Source organism: Schistocerca nitens, chromosome 4 (assembly GCF_023898315.1).
Source record: "Schistocerca nitens isolate TAMUIC-IGC-003100 chromosome 4, iqSchNite1.1, whole genome shotgun sequence".
In the NCBI taxonomy this organism is placed as follows: Eukaryota; Metazoa; Arthropoda; class Insecta; order Orthoptera; family Acrididae; genus Schistocerca; species Schistocerca nitens.
The window spans coordinates 213,848,514-213,873,730 of record NC_064617.1 but is presented as its reverse complement, the minus strand read 5'-3'; the positions used below and the strand labels follow the sequence as shown (position 1 = coordinate 213,873,730).

General features: G+C 42.6%; 1 protein-coding gene across 1 annotated transcript in view; it reads right to left on the bottom strand.

Annotated features, from left to right (window-relative positions):
• Positions 1 to 25,217, bottom strand: part of LOC126252207 (uncharacterized) — a 334,717-nt gene that overhangs the window by 113,855 nt on the left and 195,645 nt on the right. The window lies entirely within an intron of this gene.

The following is a 25,217-nucleotide window of genomic DNA, read 5'->3' as shown; positions in this document are numbered from 1 at the left end:
GGAGTTTAAATAGGAGACCGGTATGCCAGACATGGTCGTAGGCCTTTTCGAGGTCGAGGGAGACAAAAATGGCAGAGCGACAGGAGTTAATCTGGAGGGAGAGGAGACGAGTGAGGTCATCGGCAGAAAAGGAAGGTCGAGAGCCACATTTGGTGTTGGGGAGGAGGTGGTGTCGGTGGAGGTGGTTTTGGAAGCGCCGGGGAAGGATGGATTACAAGAGCTTGCTGGACACTGAGGTGAGACATACAGGGCAATAGGAAGAGGCATCAGATGGAGGCTTGTTGGGTTTGGAGAATATCAGGATATGGGAGGTTTTCGACAGGTCGGGTTAGAAGCTGATGGCAAGGATTACATTGTAGAGGGTGGCAAGGACTGCAAGGAAGGAGGGACGGCAGTGTTTGAGGTGGCGGTAGGCAACGTGGTCGTGGCCGGGAGCAGTGTTGCGTTTAGTGCGGTGTGTGAGGCTGATGACCTATGTAGTGATGGGGGTGTTAAGTTCAGATGGTGGTGTGTGGCCCAAGTACTCGAAGCTAGGAGCAAGGGGAGGAACAGATGTATCTGAATGGTCGGTGACGTCAGCGAAGAGGGAATAATAAAATTGGGGATCATCTGGGATGGAGAAAACATCGGATAGGTGGGTGGCAATGTGGTTGGCCTTACTGAGATTGTCAGGAAATCTTGAGATTTTTAGTTGTTCCATACATAGTTCTCAACGTGGCTTCTTGGTCAGAGTATAAACTCCATATGAGATGAACGAGGTGATCGGGTACTCCCATATTTTTTAGTACTTCCCATAATTCACTGATATATATATATATATATATATATATATATATATATATATATATATATATATATATATGCACGTTCGAAAGAGCACTATATATATAGGCTGAACGGCGAAGAATAGACTCCTTTGAATTGTGGTGTTGGAGGAAACTTCTTAGAGTCCCATGGACTACAAAGAGAACGAATAGGTCAATATTAGAGCAAATAAAATCAGAGTGCTCCCTGGAAGGTCTGATACTAAAACACAAGCTGACCTACTTTGGACACATCGTGAGAACACATGTTTCACTGGAAAAAACACTAATGCTGGGGAACTTCGAAGGCACTAGAAGAAGAGGACGTCAGAGGATGAGATGGATCGATGGCATCACAGAAGTAATGTTTTCCAACCTGGAAAGCCTACAGGAGAAAGTGCAGGACAGAGGAAATTAGCATGCTTTGGTTCATGGAGTGACGGAGAGTCGGGACCGACTAAACGAATATGTATAACGTATTCGCAGTTGTGAATATGGACAACCATCAGCAAGCGGTCACTTCACCATTAGGGTATTTAGTCACACTTCATGGCCAGTATTTAACTTACACGTCGTCAATAATGTGTCTACAGCCTTCCCTCGTACATTTAGTATGTGTATTCCCGTACAGTGGACGCATTTTAATTGAAGGTGGCTTTCTGTGCGTCGGCGGATAAATACGATATTGCAGTGCCTCCGTTGTTCAGGAATACGATTTAATATTCCTTCGGACATGCATGCACGTTCGAAGGAGCATTGTATCGTATTTCTCATCAACACGGGCACTGCGATATCGTAGATAAAGATATGTTCGTATACAGGAGATTATTCGACTTTGCTGCGTACATTTGTACATTCTGTAAGCCTGATTGTTGCTACTGTAGTTCCGAAATTAATTCAAACATGACGATGGGCCACGTCGACGGTGTGCTATTGGGACAAGTTTACTCATAACTTTGCAGTGCTATCCTAACTGATACTCCAGTCAAGGAAACTTTTAACACAACAGCAGTTGGAAACGCAGTCTAAACAAATGAAGGCACTGGAGAATAATAAATGGAACTTGCTAAAAAGCTATTTGAACATAATGAATCTCAAGCAGAAAGTATTAATTCCATGAGAGCAAGGATTCGTAAGGTCAAGAAATTGCTAAAAGCAAGAACAAGGAAAATGTTGGATAGGCGTACTTCTAACGCTTTCATTAGTGCTCTGCCACAAATGCAGTTTTTTCGCATGTTTCCTGCCTTGTACAACCCTTTCAGGTCCGCGTAATTTCCATTTCCCTGTATGTCGACTATCATGTTGTATCTCCTCCTTCTTCTCGATCTCCTCTCACCAACTAGCCCTTCAAAGGCATCTGTTAGCAACTATTCCTCTCTCAACGACTGTCCCATCCATTTCTTCTCCCTTTCTATTATAACCAATAGTGTCTGATGCCAGTATAGTTCCAGTATAGTTGTTTTTCTGTCACATTATTTGTTGTAAGTAAGATTGTAATTTTGTTTACTACCAACAAAACATATGTTGAAAAATTTAGTAGTGTCTTTTTTGGTCGTTATTGTGTTCAATGATATGTATAAACGTGCTCCCATATGTGATCAAACCTAACCCATACCCCGAGCACGTTTACGCACTGGAGCCTGTAAGAAATTATTTTTGCATTCTTAACTGTAATGTTGAGTCACAAGTATATATCCCAGTTTTAAGCACGATAAATCTAACCAAAAAATTTAAACAATCCGAAAAGAAACCTCATAAATGTGTCCCAGTCTCCCTTTCAGTATTTAACTCACAGCTTTTTGCAGTTGACTAGGTTATACTGCGGATACGTAACTTGACCTACAACATCTCCTTATGTATGAGATATGTGAAAAAAGTAATGGGACAGATTTTTTTATGCACGAAAGCTTTCTTTTTCAAACAACGATGTTGTCCCGTTCAAAGTAGTTCCCACTGGTAGCAACACACCGGCGAATCATTGTTCCCAGTCTTGGAAGCAGCGATGAAAAGTTGCAACAGGAAGGGCCTTCAACATGTCGAACACATTCTTCTGTAGAATGTAACAGTTGTTACATGGCAGCTTATCCTCAGACTATCACACAACACATTTTATACTGTAAATACACATCCCAGTAGTCAGTACAGTCGATCCTTGAATGATGCATCATATGTCGCATAATATTCACTACAATATTCACTACTGCCATTGATTGCACATCTGTTATTTTCTGCAGCCTTTGGAGCTCTTTATAGCTGGCTCCGGACGTGGAAGTTAACTTAAAGGGTCCAGAGAGTCACAAAATTGTTCAGGGCTGAAAGCAGTCCTCAAGAGCAGGTAGATGACAGACAATTCATTACGTACATCCCATCTCCGCAAAGTGGGCCACTCAGGGGCAACCTGTCTCCCAAAACACTACTTTGTCATAGATGCTAGTAGAAATCCTATCAGGAAAGGTAAAATACAAAAGTTAGGTGTAGCCCTCTGAACATGAGAGCATGGGATCAGCCATTTTCCTGCAGCCACTTCACGAAGGAATGCTCTTTTAAAATCTTAGTAACAGAGACTCAGACTGGCTCACAACAATTATTTCTGAAGAAGGCGCACTTCCCGCATGCTTCTACTTTAAGCCTTTTGGTTGGCCCAGATTAATATCTGTCTTGGAGTGGAAGGGGTTCCTCGCCACACCAGACCATCATTGGTTAACCATGACAAAATCTGCGAGAGAAGGACTTTGTTAAACTTATTTATTAAATTATTATTCGTCAATATTCACAAGATCTGCTGCAAACGGCTGGCGAGATTCCTGCGCTGGCAGAAACAGCCAAGCCTCACAGAGTTACGTCAGAAGACACTTGCTGCCAGGAATACACACTTGCTGCACAGACATCAATGACAGCACTCTTGCTGACAGTGCTTCACACGGAGGGATGTCTCCAAATTACATCTGAGTACAGGGATCAAGCAATACTCAATCTCCCGCCATTACTGCCGCTGTCTACTGCACTCACGCTGTATAAGAGTGTTACCACTGAATCAGGGGGGTGCGAGGCTAGTTGATTTACATCTGGGTTTAATTGCACAGTTGGCGTTCGCAGCCAATTAATTGACATCATCGTATACTTTGGCGATTCTGCAAGTGCCATTACTCATTTTCATGGGGTTCTTTCTCTAAAACACTAACCATTTTTTCATTCATTGGCCATACCCATGTACTTTCTTTCATGTTTCCACCCTCTGTGCTAAGGATATATTTCATAATTACAATACTTTTGTCCACTTATTGCATATTTACGTACTTAATTCACAAGGGGAGGCCGCCAATTGTGAAATTCAGATTCGATTCATACTGCGCATAATAAAAGCTCATGGCCAGAGGTGTAATGTGGCAAAGCACCAAGACGCACTTCTCAGCCGTTGTCGAGAAAATCGACAGTTAAAAGAAACCGTTGCGGTGAAATACTCTCGACGATTACCAATTTTCCTCAGCGTCGTGGCGCAGCGGTAAGCGCTCGGGTTTGTAATCCGAAGGTCGCCGGATCGAATCTCGCACGATTCAACTTTTTTTTAGTATTTGTTTTATATATATATATATATATATATAATTCCCGGCTATCAGTTGCAACAATTATGCATATAATAAGTTGTTGAAAGTCGTTTGTCGTGGAAAAACTGGCGACTTCGAACATCATTATGTTTTCCGCAAACAAAGTTGTGTTTCACAAATGTTATTAATTGTCCTCATAATGTTAACCACGTATAGTTAACGGAAGACGTAGAAACGATATTCCGAAACGAATACGTATAGCGTAAGTCAAACGTTCGAATTAGAATAGAGACCCCACGAACACAAATTCGCTGTGGCAGGTATGAAATATAAACTCCGTTACTCGCTCGTTACACTTGAAGGACAGATGTTGAATGGGCCGAAACGAGCCGCCGCATAACAACGTAGTTGCCTAGCGCAACTTATAACATCGTCGAAAATCAGTGCGGACGGGAGAGCTTTGGTAAACCCTGTTAAAAAAAAGGAAAAATGGAGGCGTTACAATTGGAGAGCGATCCGCCTTCACCAACATGCATAAGCAATTCATTAATAGTTTTTTTATATATATATATATATATATATATATATATATATATATATATATATATAATTTGAATTACAAAAAACTAATAATAAAAAAAATTGCATGGCGTGAGATACGATCCGGCGACCTTCGGATTACAAACCTGAGCGCTTACCGCTGCGCCACGACGCTGTGGAAAGTTATTAATCGTAGAGAGTATTTCACCGCAACGGTTTCTTTTAACTGTCGATTTTGTCGACAACGGCTGAGAAGTGCATCTTGGTGCTTTGCCACATTACACCTCTGGCCATGAGCTTTTATTATGCGCAGTATGAATCGAATCTGAATTTCACAATTGGCGGCCTCCCCTTGTCAGTGGGTAACTGATTTCTTTGATGTTTTATGATAATAAACCAAATTATTCTAGTGACTACTAGTTTCTTTTGCAGTTAGATAAGCCCCTTCGTTAAAATATCCATGTATTACGTGTGGTGCAGTAGCCATACTTTCACGTTTAATCCCCCACCATCTTTGCAGGTTTCCTTCAATAACACTTTTTCGTTGTACAACATTTTTTTAATAAGCATCTTAATATACGTAGCTTCCCTTACGTGCAGGTCACCAGGGGTCGGACTTACAGCATCTTAAGTGTATGCTAAACAACTCAACCAATACCTCACACTCTCACAGGTGAAAGCATACGAAAACAGAAGCAAAAGCTCTCCAGTAAACTTGGGCCCGCAAACTTTTTCAAGACTGTTGCGAATATGTGGTTATGAGCTGCCACTGACTTCAGTATGAACCGTAGGTATTTTCGTAGTTAGTCAAATGTAAATTTTTCAATAAAGTTCCTATATAATTTGGTTAACATTTCTTCCGCGACCTACCTTAGCAAGAAATACAATACTACTTCAAGGTGTTAAAGCTACATTTTGTGGTTCACTCATAGCTACTATAGTAGGTGTCGTACGTGTCGGCCTCGTATTTGATGCTAAGGTTCACTAGTCCCTCCGTGAGTTACGAGCTCTTTCAAATCCTCATGTATCATCTCGTAAATTTAGATTAGACTGTACAGTTCGTTACTTCAGATCTTCAATCATATCAACGCGAGTACTGTACACTTCAAATTTGAAATGACAAAAAGATTTAGATATTTGGGTCAGGCAATCTCCCAGGCCAAGGTGCAGGCCGTGCTTGACCTATCCATGTTTCACCATACTAGCGTATTAGATGTCACATCATCAGCAAAATATGCCGGTGCAGAAAAGTGCATCTAGTACATTCCCTAACCATGGGCTAAGGATAATATTTGAGCCCAATTATAAAGCGAATAAGATAAAAGACTTACCCGTACATTTCAGCTACATTTCTACTAACTACTACAATCTTTCTTACAAAGTGGCGGCTTAACTACACATTCACAGTTATCTCACAAAGGCTTATTTGCAGAGCCATATTCGCTGGGACGTTTTGGCTTCTATTTTCGTATAGTTTCACCAATGTAAGTTTTCGCTTGTATGATACTTCCTGTATGAGTAACAAGATCTAAAAGAAGTATATCGTGACCTTATGGTTGGCAAATTGAAGGTCTTTTCTTTTCAAATTCTTCTATTTAATAGTAAATAAAGAAACTTACTTTATAAATGTGTGAAACCTGAAAATAAGTTTTTAAACGTTATTGACGCGAAATTTACGTAATGAATAACAATATCTTTCACCATCTTCCACGCATCGTATCCTGCTTCTCACAGGAGAATTGCAAATTTACTAATTTACGCCTTCCCGCAGAGATTCCAAGCAAGAATTTACAAATTTCATTCAAATTGTAAACTTTACTAGTAATACGAGCGTTCTTTTTCATGAGTTCCGTGTTTTTTACTTATACTCGATTGGCTGTGTTTCTGCCGATGCAGACCTGCAATAAGCACGTTTCCGTGGCATTTCCAGCACTTTTTACTGGCAAATATATGGATAATAATTGAATCGGTGAGTTGGAAAAGGGGTCATCTCCCAGAAAGTAAATTTTTTAGGAGACACGAAAATCTATTTTATTACACAGCGGGTTTAATTATGGTGTCGCGCAATTTCCAAGTAACAATTGGCCCCAAGATGAAGCAATATAAATCGTTATACACACTTCAGTAATCGACGTTGAATATACTGGAATGGCCTCTTTTCGAATCTAATGATGTTAATGAGGCAAGTAGCGTTCTGTTTGCAGCGGAAGGATTGTGTTATGCAAGTTTGTGTTTTTATATGCATTACAGCAATAACTGTGTTATGAGAATACAGATTTGTTCTGAAGGTACTCAAAATACAACCACAAGCAAAATACGACGAAGCAGATAATGGTGGGTATGCTTCATCTTTATCTCGTCCATCTTTCGCTGGCCGCAGGTAGATACTGTTATAAAATGGCTTCTGCTCGTCAGGTATGTATTGTACAATTTTCTTTATATCGTCCAGTTTCCTCTTTATATAATGTATTCTATACGCTTGTTTATATGGACATGCCCCTTCTGTGACTCAATGCCATTCTGCGAAGCACTTCTGTTAATGGGACATGAACTCCCTTTTACACCAAACGATGCGTATAGATATAAAGATCAGTTGTCTCCGGTAACCATAATTCGAAAAAAATAGACATGACACCTCTTGAAACTCATTGACTGAACTGTTTCCGAAGAGCGCACGAGCTTCGCCACAGGAGGCGCTGAAGCTGTCCAATCAGGTGAGCTGTTTGTTTGTTGTTATGTGGTTCAGCAAAACTATCCCAGACGCTTCGTTGGCCGCTGCAGGGCGTGTATCTTGCTGGTGCGTTTGCATTATTTTCGTCTGTTTATTTTTTATATGTTGTAGCACTGATCTTTCGTGTACTGATGTGTATTTGGGCGCTAGTAAATTGTTTGGGATAAGAAGCAAGAGAATGGTTCACGGGTATATCGTTATAGCTTTAGATAACAGCAGTATATCATAGTTTCACAATGGTCGGAATTGATTCAAGTATTTAATCAAGTGCAGAGAATGCTAATCACGAGTGAATACAGGTAATTTTGTGGTTTCACTGTGAAGCTTCTAGAAGACCAGTATCATTTTCAAACACAGTTTGCAACATCATTCTAAGAAGTTTGTACTCTATCGCCATTACAAAACATAGTAGCACTTCTTTGTTTGTTTGTAGAGAAGTGAGGTAGTGGTAACATCAGATCTAAGGCGAAATACAAAAATAAGAGCAAAGTTGGGGGTAAAGGGCCTAATTGCAAAGATACGATAATACAGAAAAAAAGACAAAGACCAAATCAGTAGGACGGAGAATGGTAGTTTACCAAAGTACTGCCCATGTGCATAAAAACAGGATGAAAAAGCACACGAAGAACCCGGATTAATTGTACACGAAGGTATGACAGGCAACAGCAACAGAGTAGAAGAAGAATGAAAAGCAGTTAAGTCGTATTAGTGTCAGAAACACGCCGCTGACAACCGGTTAAACTGCGTTCCCCGTTGACGTGTCTTGCAATCTATGTCTCTGGACGACAACCAAGCCGAAGGTCAGCTTTCGTATTGCACACACGCAGTATAATAATCAAGCATACTAGTGCTAACTTTCCTTAGTATCCGCTGCACATAAGTCAATACCACCAAAATATCACCTTCCTGTGTTAGGACAAGCAATTTACCAAAACTGGTACTTGATTCATATCACCTTAAATATTCCTTAAAGCAGATGCACAATCGATTTGCTATTCTCACGGAACAGATGTACCAAAGACATTAATTTATGCAGTGATTTCTGTGGCGATGGATGTTAAACAGTCCCTACTTTTTTTTAGGAAACATTTAGGTAAAGTCGGATGTATATGGCAACAGGTTAAAGCTCTATTCCGAGCCAGAATTCGAACCTAGATTCCCGCCTTTGGTAGGCAGTGTGTTACCGAAACAGCCCGCAGAAGGGTAGGGATCTGGATGCGAATCTCGGTCCAACTTAAACTTGTCACATACTGCCAACGTATGACGTAATTCGCATAGTGTAAGACAATTCATTAGCAGCTACTCCAGAAACGATATGAATCAAAATCAATTTTAGAGTACCAATGGCCCAGTGTTCCTAAAACATCATCATTGTAACTTTTATCCGCCTCGGTAATCGAGGTCGCTAACTAACAGACGTCTACAGGGTGGTCCATTGATCGTGACCGGGCCAAATATCTCACGAAATAAGCGTCAAACGAAAAAACTACAAAGAACGAAATTTGTCTAGTTTGAAGGGGGAAACCAGATGGCGCTATGGTTGGCCCGCTAGATGGCGCTGCCATAGGTCAAACGAATATCAACTGCGTTTTTTTTTAAAATAGGGACCCCCATTTTTTATTACATATTCGTCTAGTACGTAAAGAAATATGAATGTTTTAGTTGGACCACTTCTTTCGCTTTGTGATAGATGGCGCTGTAATAGTCACAAACATATGGCTCACAATTTTAGACGAACAGTTGGTAACAAGTAGGTTTTTTTAAATTAAAATACAGAACGTAGGTACGTTTGAACATTTTATTTAGGTTGTTCCATTGTGATACATGTACCTTTGTGAACTTTTCATTTCTGAGAATGCATGCTGTTACAGCGTGATTACCTGTAAATACCACATTAATGCAATAAATGCTCAAAATTATGTCCGTCAACCTCAGTGCATTTCGCAATACGTGTAACGATATTCCTCTCAACAGCGAGTAGTTCGCCTTCCGTAATGTTCGCACATGCATTGACAATGCGCTGACGCATGTTGTCAGCGCGATCTCGGTGGATCACGATAGCAAATATCCTTCAACTTTCCCACAGAAAGAAATCCGGGGATGTCACATCCGGTGAACGTGCGGGCCATGGTATGGTGCTTCGACGACCAATCCACCTGTTATGAAATATGCTATTCCATACCGCTTCAACCGCATGCGAGCTATGTGCCGGACATCCATCATGTTGGAAGTACATCGCCATTCTGTCATGCAGTGAAACATCTTGTAGTAACATCGGTAGAACATTACGTAGGAAATCAGCATACACTGCATCATTTAGACTGCCATCGATAAAATGGGGGCTAATTATCCTTCCTTCCATAGTGCAGCACCATACATTAACCCACCAAGGTCGCTCATGTTCCACTTGTCGCAGCCATCGTGGATTTTCCGTTGCCCAATAGTGCTTATTATGCCGGTTTACGTTACCGCTATTGGTGAATGACGCTTCGTCGCTAAATAGAACAAGTCCCGTAATTTCTCTTGTGCCCAATGGCAGAACTGTACACGACGTTCAAAGTCGTCGCCATGGAATTCCTGGTGCATAGAAATATGGTACGGGTGCAATCGATGTTGATGTAGCGTTCTCAACACCGACGTCTTTGAGATTCCCGATTCTCGCGCAATTTGTCTGCTACTGATGTGCGGATTAGCCGCGACAGCAGGTAAAACACCTACTTGGGCATCATCATTTGTTGCAGGTCGTGGTTGACGTTTCACATGTGCCTGAACACTTCCTGTCTCCTTAAATAACGTAACTATCCGGCGAACGGTCTGGATACTTGGATGATGTCGTCCAGGATACGGAGCAGCATACATAGCATACGCCCGTTGGGCATTTTGATCACAATAGTCATACATAACACGATATTGACCTCTTCCGGAATTGGTAAACGGTCCGTTTAACACGGGTAATGTATCACGAACAAATACCGTCCGCACTGTCGGAATGTTACGTGATACCACGTACTTATACGTTTGTGACTATTACAGCGCCATCTATCACAAAGCGAAAAAAGTGGCCCAACTAAAACATTCATATTTCTTTACGTACTACACGAATATGTAACAAAAAAAAGGGCTTCATATTTAAAAAAAAACGCAGTTGATATTCGTTTGACCTATGGCAGCGCCATCTAGCGGGTCAACCATATCGCCATCTGGTATCCCCCTTCATCTAGACGAGTTTCGTTCTTTGTGGTTTTTTCGTTTGATGCTTATTTCGTGAGATATTTGGCCCGGTCACTATTAATGGACCACCCTGTATACGATGATGCTCGACTCGGAGGTACGCCGTTCGAATCCTGGTGGTGGATGAAATTTTCACTGCCAATATTTGGCTGACACGGGGAGACGAGGTGGCGGCGTAAGGTCCTTGATCACCAATCTTTGCTCCAATGTCCTAGATTAAATACAAAACCTTTCCATAGTGTCTAATGACTTGAGAACATGTATATGACACTATTCATGGTAATACGCCCGTAGGATGGGGACGTGAAGCTTGGAAGCCTCTTTGCTGTTATTCGAGAAGAGTAGGCTATGTTGATTAGGGCTAACGTCTTTGATTAGTACTCAAAACGTCCTCAGTCCCGGGTCGAACAGCACCACTGCTTAATTTTTGAATACAAATCATTATCAATGGTGCCCGAAACTTTCTGCATAAGGAGTCAGCCTCGAGCTGCCAACGGCCTTGTCAAAGAGGGCGGAGGAGCGGACAGAGGGCCAGAGCACTGTATTGTCCTTGGGGTGTGAAACTGCCCCTAAAAGTCGGAAGAATCAGCAATGATCAACACCATGAGGATGGAGGAAACAATGAAAACCGCTGCATTGAAGACACATAACATATATCCAGAGCACATGTGGCCCGTAACTGAGAATGTGTCGTAATGACCTCTCCAGGTGCAAAAGATTCCGGACTACGTCCACAGTGGAATAAAGGGACTAAGATGTGTTATGATTAGGAAGACAGGACATAAAGTGAGTTACTGTGAACACTTCACTTATAGGGTGGTTCTCATGAGACTCAACAACAAAGCAACACCGACAACAATAGTTCAGGTATACATACCGACGTTGCAAACAGAAGATGAAGAGATAGAGGAAGCATTTGAGGATATTGAACGAGTAATTCAGTACCTAAAGAGAGACGAAAATCTAATAGTCATGGGGGATTGGAGACCGATGGTAGGCGAAGGAGAAGAAGAAAAGGGTTCCGGGAAAATATGGGCTTGGGACGAGGAATGAGAGAGGAGAAAGATTAATTCAGTTCTATAATAAATTTCAGTTAGTAATAGCGAATACTCTGTTCAAGAATCAAAAGAGGAGGAGGTACAGTTGGAAGAGGCCGGCAGATACAGGAAGATTTCAGTTAGATTACATCGTGGTCAGGCAGATTCCTAAATTAGATATCGGATTGTAAAACATTCCCAGGGGCAGATATACACTCAGATCACAGTCTGGTAATGATGAAGAGAAGGCTGAAGTTTATAAGAGGCTAGTCAGGAAGAATCAGTGGGCAAAGAAGTGGGATACAGAAGTACTAAGGACTGAGGAGATACGCTTGAAGTTGTCTGAGGCTTTATATACTCCGATAATGAATAGCTCAATAGGCAGTACAGTTGAAGGGGAATGGACATCTCTAAGAACGGCAATCAGAGAAAAGCGTAGGTACAAGGAAGGAGCTGCGAAGTAATCGTGGGTAACAGAAGAAATAGTTCAGTTGATCTACGAAAGAAGAAAGTACAAAAACGTTCAGGGAAATTCAGGAATACAGAAATACAAGCAGAAATACAAGTCGCTTAGGAATAAAGTAAATAGAAAGTGCAGGGAAACTAAAGCGAAACGACTACGTGAAAAATATGAAGAAATCGGAACAGAAAAGATTGTCGGAAGGACTCACTCAGGAAAAATTACAAAGAAGGACCGTAACACTATGAGTGGAATGGGAATTACACTGTTGAATACGGGGGAGAGAGCGTGTAGGGGAAAAGAGTATGTTGACGGCCTCTATAAGAGGGAGGACTTAGCTGATGACTTGATACAAGGAGAAACAGGAGTCCGTAGGGAAGAGATGGAGATCCACTATCAGAATCAGACTTTAAAAGAGTTTTGGAAGACTTAAAAAAAAGACATTAGGGATAGATAACATTCTATCGAAATTTCTAAATCATTGTGGGAAGTGGCAACAAAACGATTATTCACGTTGGTGTGTAGAATTTATGAGACTTGCGATATACCACCAGTCTTTCGGAAAAACATCATCCGCATAATTCGCAAGATTGTAAGAGCTGTCAAATGCGATTATTATAGCATAATCAGCTTAACAGCTCATGCATCCAAGTAGCTGACAAAAATAATAAACACAAGAATGAAAAACAAAATTGAGGATCTGTTAGATGATCAACAGCTTGGTTTTAGTAAAGGTAAAGGCACCAGAGAGCCATTTCTGACGTTGCGGTTGACAATGGAAGCAAGACTGAAGAGGATCAAAACACGTCCACAGGATCTGTCGACTTGCGAAAGGTATTCGAAATCCTGAGAAAAGTAGGGGTAAGCTGTAAGGAAAGACGGGTAATGTACAATATGTACAAGAACCAAGAGTGAACAATAAGACTGGATGACCACGTACAAAGGGCATGGATTAGAAAGGGTGTAAGACAGGGATCTAGTCTTTTGCCACTGTTGTTCACTCTATATCTTGAAGAAGAAATCAGGCAAATAAAAGAAATGTTCAAGAGAGGAACTGAAATTCAATGTGAAAGTGATCAATAGTAAGATTCGCTGATGACATTGCCGTCCTCAGTAAAAGTGAAGAAGAATTACAGGATTTGCTGAACAGAATGAAACGTCTAATGAATACGGAATTTGGATAGAGAGTAAATGGAAGAAAGACGAAAGTAACGAGAACTAGTAGAAATAAGAACACCGAGAAAACTTTACATCAGTATTGGTGATCAAGAAGTAGATGAAGTAAGGAATTCTGCTTCATAGCCAGCAAAATTGCCCCTAATTGACGGAAGAAGGAGGACATAAAAAGCAGACAACTGGATAAGAGGGCTGCTGGTATCAACATAGGTTTGAGGAAGAAATCTCTGAAAATGTATGCTTGGAGAACAGCATTGTATGGCAGTGAGACGTGGACTATGGGAAAATCGGAACAGAAGAGAAGAGAAGCATTTGAGATGAGGTGCTAAGAACAATGTTGAAAATTAGATGGACTGATAAGGTAATAAATGAGGAGGTTGTCCGCAGAATCGTCGAAGAAAGGAATATGTGGAAAAGACAGACAAAAGAAAGGGACAGGATGGTACGACATCTGTTAAAACATCAGGGGATAGTTTACATGGTAGTAGAGGAGGCTGTGGAGGGTAAAAACTGTAGAGGAAGACAGAGATTAGGGTACACTTAGCAAATAATCCAGGACGTAGGCTGCATTGATACTCTGAGTTGAAAAGGTTCGCACAGGAAAGGAGGAACGCGTCAAACTAGACAGAAGAGTGATAACTAGAAATATGTAAGCCGGCGCCGGGTTTCACCCCTGCTCTTCTCTTTCGTCATACGACACAAACATCACACTGTGTTACTAATACTACACCGTACTAATATACTCGCATCCATTACCCTCACCCAAACTCCACAAATATGCGACACACCTCAGAAGGAAAGGGGCCACTGTGTGGGGAGGAAATACACCCTTTCCGCTAGACGGCTGAATCCCCCCGTGGCATATCTTAGTCAACAATGCCATGCGACATTTTTACAGTAAACGCTGTGCACGCTTTTCTCCACATTGAACCATCATCACACACTAAATTAAAATATGTTTGTGATTGCGTTTCAGCAAGTTGAGTGACAGGGACAAACGCCATCCGATCGTAGTTCTTTCTTGCCTATTTTGCAGGTAGTCGTTCCCACCATAGCAATCTGTTAGTGGTAAAGTAATTTCAACCAAGCTGTAGCACTGTATCTGCAACTACCGATAAAATATATCCACTGGTTTTGCAAACTGAAATGTTAGCGCCCATGACGTGTAAATTCGTATTGTGGAATAGCGGTAGAAAATTTTCAATTAATGTATCAAACTCTTTTTTAATTATTACTAACTTACATTTCCCTACGGACAAAATTGATATATGTCAACTACATAACTGCCCAACGCATATGCCAAGGCGCAAAAAGTCTCAATCAAAAGACTGAACCTACTGATACCACTCGTCTTCTTTGACCCTCACATCATCAAATGACAGATATAAACCACTCATCAGAATACACCACGAGAGAAAGACAGTAATCATTATATCATACTCGTTGCCTTCGTCATCTGAGAAACAACCGTCACCGATCAACCTATCTAGACCTCAGGCTACTTTGCAGACCTGTCACCAAACCCTACACTCCAAAAAATAATACAGAATCAAATTAATACTGTCAGTTCCCGGTTCTATCTATTTTTGTACGCGTATGACGTCACATACCACAACCTCATCCCTCGGGGGATCACAGCCTACGACCATTATTGTTAGGAATAACCGACCCGCCGTAATGCTGCCTAAATGTCGGAGCAGCGAGGTTCCAATCAGAGGTCTGTCCAGGCACATTCAGATCCTTTGTGGTTGTACTGTAGCTTGTGATAGATGCTGGTACTATTAACTCGAAAAGAGCTTGGTCGATTATTTTCCATATCGGTGTCAAATACGAGCTTGGATTCTCTTACCTCGTCATTGTGACAGTAATCGCTAATCTAGCTTTTCTTTCGGAACATACGTTTCTCTTGGTGCTGACTGGACGAAGAATACCTGTAAGTCGTCCAGGTCCTTCCCACAATCTGATACCATCATATTTACATGTTACTTTTTTTCCTTCTGTGAGTAGGAAACTATATGGTCCCTTAGACCTTTTCAAGTCTCAAATATCAATGATTTACACACATCAAAGAAAGTTTTGCATCACCCCAGTTCCCACAACCCCTGAAGATAGACGTTGACTGTGGAAATTGTATCACAGACACAGTCCCTTCAGTCAGAGATGTCACTAAACCCGCCCAAAGATATAAACAACCATGCATGAGCAGCGCCTATTAGACGAAGGTGGTCCGACAGCCGATCAGTTCCAGTCATTCCACCAGGAAGGAGGTACACGGGTCGTATTGTCTGTAGTTCAATCATGCCTAGTGTGTCAATACCGCGGTTCGATTGCGTCCGCCAGGAACGGCTCTCAACAAGGTAAGTGTCCAGGCGTCTCGGAGTGAACCGAAACGATGTTGTTCGGACATGGAGGAGATACAGAGACAGGAACTGTCGATGACATGTCTCGCTCACGCCGCCCAATGGCTACTATTGCAGTAGATGACCGATACTTACGGATTATGGCTCGGAAAACAGCAATGCCACCACGTTGAATAATGATTTCGTGCAGCCACAGAACATTTTGTTACTACTCAAACCGTGCGTAATAGGCTGCATGATGCGCAACTTCACTCCCAACGTCCATGGCGAGGTCCATATTTGCAAGGTCCGTATTTGCAACCACGACACCGTGCAGCGCGGTACAGATGGGCCCAACAACATGCCGAATGGACCGCTCAGGATTGGGATCACGTTCTCTTCAGCGATGAGTGTCGCATTTGCCTTCTATCAGACAATCGTTGGAGACGTCTTTGGAGGCAATCCTGTCAGGCTGAACGCATTAGACACACAGTCCAGCGAGTGCAGCTGGATAGAGGTTATTTGCTGTTTTGGGACGGCGTTATGTGGGGCCGACGTACACAGCCGGTGGTAATGGAAGCGCCGTAACGGCTGTGCGATACGTGAATGCCATCCTCCGACCGATAGAGCAACCATATCGGCAGCATATCTGCGAGGCATTCGTCTTCATAGGCGACAATTCGCGCCCCCATCGCGCACATCTTGTGAATGACTTCCTTCAGGATAAAGACATCGCTCGACTACAGTGGCCAGCATGTTCTCCAGACATGAATCCTATCGACCATGCCTGGGATAGATTGGAAAGGGCTGTTTATGGACGACTTGACCCACCAACCACTCTGAGGGGTCTACGCCGAATCGCTGTTGAGGAGTGGAACAATCTGGACCAACAGTGCCTTGATGAACTTGGGGATAATATGCCACGACGAATACAGGCATGCATCAATGCAAGAGGACGTGCTTTTGGGTGTTAGAGGTACCGGTGTGTACAGCAATCTGGACCACCACCTCTGAACGTCTCCCTGTATCGTGGTGCAACATGCAATGTGTGGTTTTCACGAGGAAAGAAGAGGGGAAATGATGTTTATGCTGATCTCTATTCCAATTTTCGGTACAGGTTCCGGAACTCTCGGAGCCCGCATCTCGTGGTCGTGCGGTAGCGTTCTCGCTTCCCACGCCCGGGTTCCCGGGTTCGATTCCCGGCGGGGTCAGGGATTTTCTCTGCCTCGTGATGGCTGGGTGTTGTGTGATGTCCTTAGGTTAGTTAGGTTTAAGTAGTTCTAAGTTCTAGGGGACTGATGACCATAGCTGTTAAGTCCCATAGTGCTCAGAGCCATTTTTGAACTCTCGGAACCGAGGTGATGCAAAACTTTTTTTGATGTGTGTATATGTACATTATGAAGCAACGAATGAAAATTTGTACCAGGATTTGAATCTGGGCCTCCTACTCACTTTGCAGATGCTCCAACCACTACACTACCCTGGCGTAGTGCCTTTGCACAACTGCAGAGATCACCCAAGCACACCTCGCTCCTCACTCCCCATTCATGCCTCAGTTTCGTCTAATTAAAGTACCTATATCAGGTTGCCAGGCAGGGTCTCCTGTTCCGTTTGATGCTGAGGTGCTATTCCAATTGGAGAGCCTCTGTAACGCTTTTCGAGTTTAGGGGGAATACGAAGTGGGCTGACGCCTGAATGGGAATTTGGACTGAGAAGGGAGGCGTGCTAGCACAGTCTGTGCTGTTATGCAAAGCCACTGTGCCAGTGTGATGTAGCGGCTAGCGCATCTGCCTTGTGAACGGGAGACCTGGATTCGAATCCTGTCCTACGTACAAATTTTCATTCGTCGCTTCTGTCTGCATACATAAACAAACGTAGCAATGTCTCCTGAGAGAAAACTGTAAGAAAATGCAGTCAGCCTGTTGCAACAGATTGCTAATTGGTTCAAAATTAGACAAAATGAAGTCGCACAATGCATTACAAATATACATTGTGGTACTCTTTGAAATAAATATCAGGACTCTCAACTGAAGCTATTCATCTCATACAAATACCTGGCGGTAAGATTGCTTATTCATATAAAGTGGAATAATTACAGAGTTTAAAATAACAAGCACCCATCTTCAGTTAAATGGGAGGATTGTGCGGAATTGCAGTTCGTCTACTAAAGGGTTTAGCTAAATGCATGTGTGTGGCCTCCACACGAATGTTGGTCGAGAAAATAATGGTGCATGTCGAAAATGTCGGCCTATCTTGTGCTATAACGTGCCTTTGCCAATAATACTGTGAACTCTTTCTGCATAGATCCTACACGTATCATTCGTGTGAGTCGGACAAGGAATCCAGCAGATAGACTAATGGCGTAATAATAACACCGTGGCTTACATGTTTAGAGAACGGTATTGAGGATTGTCTCAATAATACCGCTGGGGCTACGAATGTTCAGTTTACGGTAAGAACGAAACGAAGTTAACACCGTTAATGAATGTTTAGAACTTACTCGCTGAGAGAACTCCGAACTTGTGACTAAAACGTCATTCAGAGTGTAAATGAGCCTAAAAACGAAAGAGAACTGACCGATCACCTGAACGCCAATGTATCACACCTGTGCACACGGTAGACTGCAGAAAATACATCGTGCAGTGCCTTCGCGCCGAGGGAGGGGCTGAATGAGAAGCTGGACTAGACAGATTGACTAATGGCACACGGAAGCAGCGACTACAGAGTGCGGTAGACTAATGGCTTGTTGGTTACAAGGACAGGCAACATCTGTGCAACCAGCGTTGCTTGGATCGCAGCTTTATCTCAGAAACTACACATACGGGATCTGGTAATACACCAAGACTTAATAAAGAAAGATCTTGCCTCGCAAAGCGTGACGGTGCCCGTGCTGTCAGTTCAGAGTGTACGCCTTGTAATGAATAAGAATTACGGGGGTGTTTGATCAATACGATACTAAGTCTGATTGACGAAATTTGCGAGTCCATTCATTTTTAGTCTGTGTTTTACTTAACATTGTAAGCCTGAAGCACAAGAGACGAGCATATCGGATCGGTGTATTTCTGTAATACTTTCGGACATTATTTTCATTTTTGGTTTTAAAAGAAGTAAATTATTCTATAAATTCCATTTGTTTTATTCGACCATAAATGGCATCTATTTCACACTGTACAATATTTTGGTAATGAAATTCCTCACACCATTTTATCATCTATAAAATCAAGAACTGATATAATTTTGCCAAAACAAACTCATTTTCCATAAAAAGGCAATCAGAAAATATAAAATGTTTACTATTTTTGTGATGCGGCCCACGCAGTAATGCATACAAAACTCTGTATCCAAATTAAGCACAACAATATAACTCTAATTTTATTTTTATAAATTTTAGGAACCTCAAGATGCTTGTCTTCTTTGTAACTGTTCACTCGCGTAAGCAGGAAACTATGTACAAAATACTCATTTTACTAACGCTTGAAGCTCCTCTTTTCGTTCTTCCGTGTTTGCGGCCGGCCGCAGTGGCCGAGCGGTTCTAGGCGTTTCAGTCTGAAAGCACGCGACCGCTACGGTCGCAGGTTCGAATCCTGCCTCGGACATGGATATGTTTGATGTCTTTAGGTTAGTTAGGTTTAAGTAGTTCTAAGTTCTAGGGGACTGATGACCTCAGATGTTAAGTTTCATAGTGCTCAGAGCCATTTGAACCGTGTTTGTAGTTTAAAAACTGGGTTGTTTTGGAAATCAGCGTTATGGAAACACAATTAGTTTATTTTTGTATTTGTTTCGATACCAGTGTGTCATCTTCTGTGAGTCAGATTTTTAATTTATTAAAATTACATCGCAAACTAAACTGTATTATTATACATCGATTTTAGTGCTCGTTTTCGTCTTTCTTTCTGCAAAATTATCCGTCCTATTTCGTGTCCCTAGTTGTTGTCTCAATCAGCTGCTATTTAGTAAATTTCTTTCACTTAGTTTTTCACAAATTTCCGCTCACTACTTCACCTCACATGCACTTACACTGATGTCTGCGCAGATTACATTTCGCCACATTCTGTGTAAGTGCATGTGAGGTGAAGCAGTGAGCAGAAATTTGTGAAAAACTGAGTGAAAACAATGCACTAAATAGCAGCTGATTGAGACACCAATCAGGGACACGAAACAGGACGGAATATCTTGCAGATGACATGCTGTCAAAAAAACGACAAAAACGAGCACTAAAATCGATGTATAATAATACAGTTCAGTTAGCGATGTAATTTTAAGAAATAAAAATTTGACTTACAAAAGATGATACATTAGTGTCGAAATATGTCTGGGTAAATATAAAAGTAAACTGTGTTTGCATAAGGCTGATTTCCAAAACATCCCAGCTTCTATGTACAAAAGTTTACTTGACCAATTGTCGGGTCTGGATCAAGCCAGAAGTTCGTGCTGTAATGTATAGTTAGTGAAAAGTTAGTAAGTCTTTGTCTATGGCTCGTGTGGTACAGTCTTTGTTTAGGCGCAAAGTCGTAAGTTAGTCTTTTCGCTGGGTTGGAATGTGCGCCAATACGATTTTTTGATGCTGGAAACTGTACGAGGAGCGTTCAGTAAGTAATACAACCTTTTTTCCTCGACCAATTTCGTTTACAAAACGCGGAATTTGTTTTGGGACATCGTGAAATATTTACGCTTCATCCCCTAAATTTTCATGAAGTTCCGATAGGTGGCAGCGCTATACGTAGCCTCGAAAATGGCGTTTCTAACGGAGGTGCGTTCCAAGCAGAGAGTTGTCATCGAGTTTCTTTAGGTGGAAAACCTGAGCATCGCAGATATTCATAGGCGATTGCAGAATGTCTACGGAGGCCTGGCAGTGAACAAAAGTACGAGGGTCGTTGGGCAAGGCATGTGTCATCACCGCAACAAGGTCGAGGAAACCTGTCCGTTCTCCCGTGTGCCGGCTGACCGCACGCAGCCGTGACTCCTGTGATGTTGGAAAGTACGGCCACTCTAAATTCGAGGTAATCGACGGATCACAATCAAACGCCTCGCTGCTCAACTGGACGTCTCTGTTAGTAGTGATGACACACTGTCCACCAGCTGCGGTACTCAAAGGTGTGTGGCCGCTAGGTTCCAGCCCTCATCTCGTGGTCGTGCGGTAGCGTTCTCGCTTCCCACGCCCGGGTTCCCGGGTTCGATCCCCGGCGGGGTCAGGGATTTTCTCTGCCTCGTGATGGCTGGGTGTTGTGTGCTGTCCTTAGGTTCGTTAGGTTTAAGTAGTTCTAAGTTCTAGGGGACTTATGACCACAGCAGTTGAGTCCCATAGTGCTCAGAGCCATTTGAACCGCTAGGTTCCTCGCCACCTAAGAAAAGATCATAACGAGCAAAGAAGGACCATATTTGCGGAACTGCTTATGCATTACGACGCTTACTGACAGGTTTTTGTCGACCATCGTCACAGGCGATGAAACACGGGAAAGCACTTCGAACCGGCAACAAAACGGCAGTCCATTTAGTGGCGCCACACCACCTCCCCTCCGAAGAAAAACTTCAAAACCACACCCCCAGACGGTAAAGTCATGGCGACGGCTTTCTGGAATTCTGAAGTGGTTATGTTTGATGTCTTACATCACGCTGCAACCATCAACACGGAAGTGCCAGAATGAGATTTTCACTCTCCAGCGGAGTGTGCGCTGATATCAAACTTCCTGGCAGATTAAAACTGTGTGCCGGACCAAGACTCGAACTCGGGACCTTTGCCTACCGCTGTCCAGTGCTCTACCAACTGAGCTACCCAAGCACGACTCACGCCCCGTCCCCACAGCTTTACTTCTGTCAGTACCTCGTCTCCTACCTTCCAAACTTTACAGAAGCTCTCCTGCGAACCTTGCAGAACTAGCACTCCTGAAAGAAAGGAATTGCGGAGACATCGCTTAGCCACAGCCTGGGGGATGTTTCCAGAATCAGATTTTCACTCTGCAGCGGAGTGTGCGCTGATATGAAACGAGGTACTGGCAGAAGTAAAGCTGTGGGGACGGGGCGTGAGTCGTGCTTGGGTAGCTCAGTAGGCAAAGGTCCCGAGTTCGAGTCTCGGTCCGGCACACAGTTTTAATCTGCAAGGAAGTTTCAACACGGAAGTGTACGGTGCCACCCTTAGGAAATTGAAGAAGCGATTTCATCGTGACCGTCTCCACAAAACTGCAAACGAAGTTCTTCTCCGAGACAACGCAAGGCCTCACCCAAGTCTACGCACCAGAGAGCAGCTCACAAAACTTCATCGGACTGTTATTCCTCATCCGTCCGCAGCTCGTGGTCTCGCGGTAGCGTTCTCGCTTGCCGAGCACTGGGTCCAGGGTTCGATTCCCGGCGGGGTCAGGGATTTTCACCTGGGCGTAGTTGTGTCGTCTTCATCATCATCATTCATCCCCATTACGGTCGGAGGAAGGCAATGGCAAGCCACCTCCCTTAGGACCTTGCCAAGTACGGCAGTGCGGGTCTCCCGCATCGTCCCCTATGCTCTTGTTACGGAGTATGGGACTTCATCATTCGTCATCCATCTTACAGGCCGGAGCTGGCACCTTCCGACTTCCATCTGTTTGTCCCAATGAACGGTGCACTCCGCAAGGAGCATCAAGTGGACGATGAAGAGGTTAGTGAGGCAGCAAGACCTTGGCTCTGACGTCGACCAGTGAAGTGGTACCGTACGGGCATACAGGCCCTCCAAGGAAGGTGGCGTAAGGCCGTCCGTCTAGACGGAGATTATGTTGAAAGAAAAGTTGGGGGATAATATGGTGTTTTGAAATCCTGAATGAAACCAACCTGTCTTTAGAAAAAAAAAATATTTTGTTACTTATTGAAAGCCTCTCGCAATTTATATTGAAAATGCATTCGGAATGTTTTACGAATTTGTTCGAAGAAGATTGACAACAGTGATCAGTATTAAATCTCTATATGTTCGAAGAAGATTGAGAACAGTGATCAGTATTAAATATCTACATGGTCGAAGAAGATTGAGAAGCGTGGTCAGTATTAAATCTCTATATGGTCGAAGAAGACTCTCCTTAGTGATGTGCAAAATACTGATACACAAATTTCAATCTTTTGCTACGTCTGGATAGGAAATAAAAGAAAATGTGATGAAAATGTGAATAGTAGCTTTACTAACGTTCGACAAATCCGGATCTTTAAATCGTCTCCTAGACACGAAGTAGTTTTGAGCCACAAATGAATTCACGAAATAATTACATCATCCACTTTAAAACTGGTTTTTAACATTGCCGTTCTCGTACTATACAACTACGCGTTTACATAGGTTGAAACTTCTTTACTTAAATGAGTGTGTCTGTACTTTATTGCTGAATGACTGAGATCCACAATATCCTAGCGCAATGCAAATTGACTGCTCAAAAAAATTACAACCCGACTTCAAATCATTAATTCAAAATAATGGCCCTGACTAAAATGAAATCTTAACAATAACCTATACATTTCATTAAGCACCTACCTCACAAAAATCTTCATTACGCGAACTACTGCAATACAGCGAGTGTCAATACTGCCAGCTAAATAGAAGATTCTAAATGCTAAAGCCTCTAACTACTAATAGGCATGTGGTTAGCAAAGGAAAGATTTTGTTGCAAAACAAATAATGTATTTTTACCTTAATAATGTGGCATCTAGTACAAACACGAATATAAATCGTCATTGACATCTACTACAAGGGTATATAATCATGAATAATATTCAGTCTCCAAGTCGAACATGTACAGATCGTTAGCCTATGCTAACACTTCAGACCTCTACCCTTCATCAATGCTAACTTCTCACATCTAACATCCATCACTGCTGGCTGTTCACCTCCATCTGTCCAACAGTACTTCCATCACTGCTGGCGACTAACTTCCAACTCCCCAACACTACTGGCGATTAACTTCCAACAACGAGTCCAACCAGCCACAGCGTCTCTTACAAAGAAAGCGCAGTCAGAGATCCAATGCAAAGCGCTACACAGCGCTGCCAACACAGAAGCAGCGCACTTACAAGGTGTGTGACTAGCTGAAAAAATGCAGTTAACTATCATCAAACTTCGTGACAATGACTTTTAAATAGACGTAGAGAGCAGCAGTGTTACCGCCTCTAGGTACGAATACAAAAATGAAAACCTCCTTCGCAATTCACGTCCTCTTCAGCGCTTGCACCCAATGTACTCAATTATTTTTTGCCTATGTTCCAGTATCTGCGTCCCCACATAGTTTAACCTCCTGCAGCTCCCTCAGGTGCAACGCAAGATAATGCTTGATATCTTAAGATATTTACTATCGCCCTGTCCCTTCTTGTCATTGTTTTCCACATCTTCCTCGACTCGCCGATTCTGCGAAGAACCACCTCATTCATTATTTCATCAGTCCAACAAATTTGCAATATCCTTCTACTGCAGCGTGTCTCAAACGCTTCGATTTTCCTCTCTTCCAGTTTCCCCAGAGCCCTCGATTCACTCCCGTAGAATGCTGTGCCCCAAACGTACGTTCTCAGAAATTTTTTCCTCAAGTTAAGGGCTATGTTTAATACTAGTGGAATTCTTTCGACCAGGAATACACTCTGCCTTTTATGTATCCCTTGCTTCCACCACCATATTTTGTTTTGGGTTCAATGTAGCACAATTTCCCCACGTTGTCTACTTCGCGGTTCATAATTTTGATGCTAATTTAATGCTAATATCATTTTTGCTACTTCTTATTATACACGTCTTTCCTCGGTTCATACTCAATCCACAGCGAGTGCTCATTAAACTGTTCATTCCAGGACCCACAATTCTTATTCACTATGACTGGAGGTACCAACATCATCAACTTTGATAATGGCCTCTTTCCACCGAGCGAGAGGTTTTTCAGGTGTGTCATATCCACTTGTAGACACTGAATGATGATTACAACCGCAAGAACAACAATTTTGAGGGTTGTTTGCTACGTCTAAAAAAAATGGCTCTGAGCACTATGGGACTTAACTTCTGAGGTCATCAGTCTCCTAGAACTTAGAACTACTTAAACCTAACTAACCTAAGGACATCACACACATCCATGCCCGAGGCAGGATTTGAACCTGCGGCCGTAGCGGTCTCGCGGTTCCAGACTGTAGCGCCTAGAACCGCTCGACCACTCTGGCCGGCGCTACGTCTCTCTCGTTCTTCCAAATAGTTGTACATACTCTCTTTGGAATTAAGATCGAGTGATTTAGTAGACCACCGAAGAAAGACTTTTTCTACTATGGGATTCCAGTCCCACATCACAATTGATCGTCTCCCTTAACTACCTGAATAATTTTTGTGTATATTGTATATTCTTTTAGTTCGTTCATCATCTGCGGCTTTAATTGCCGT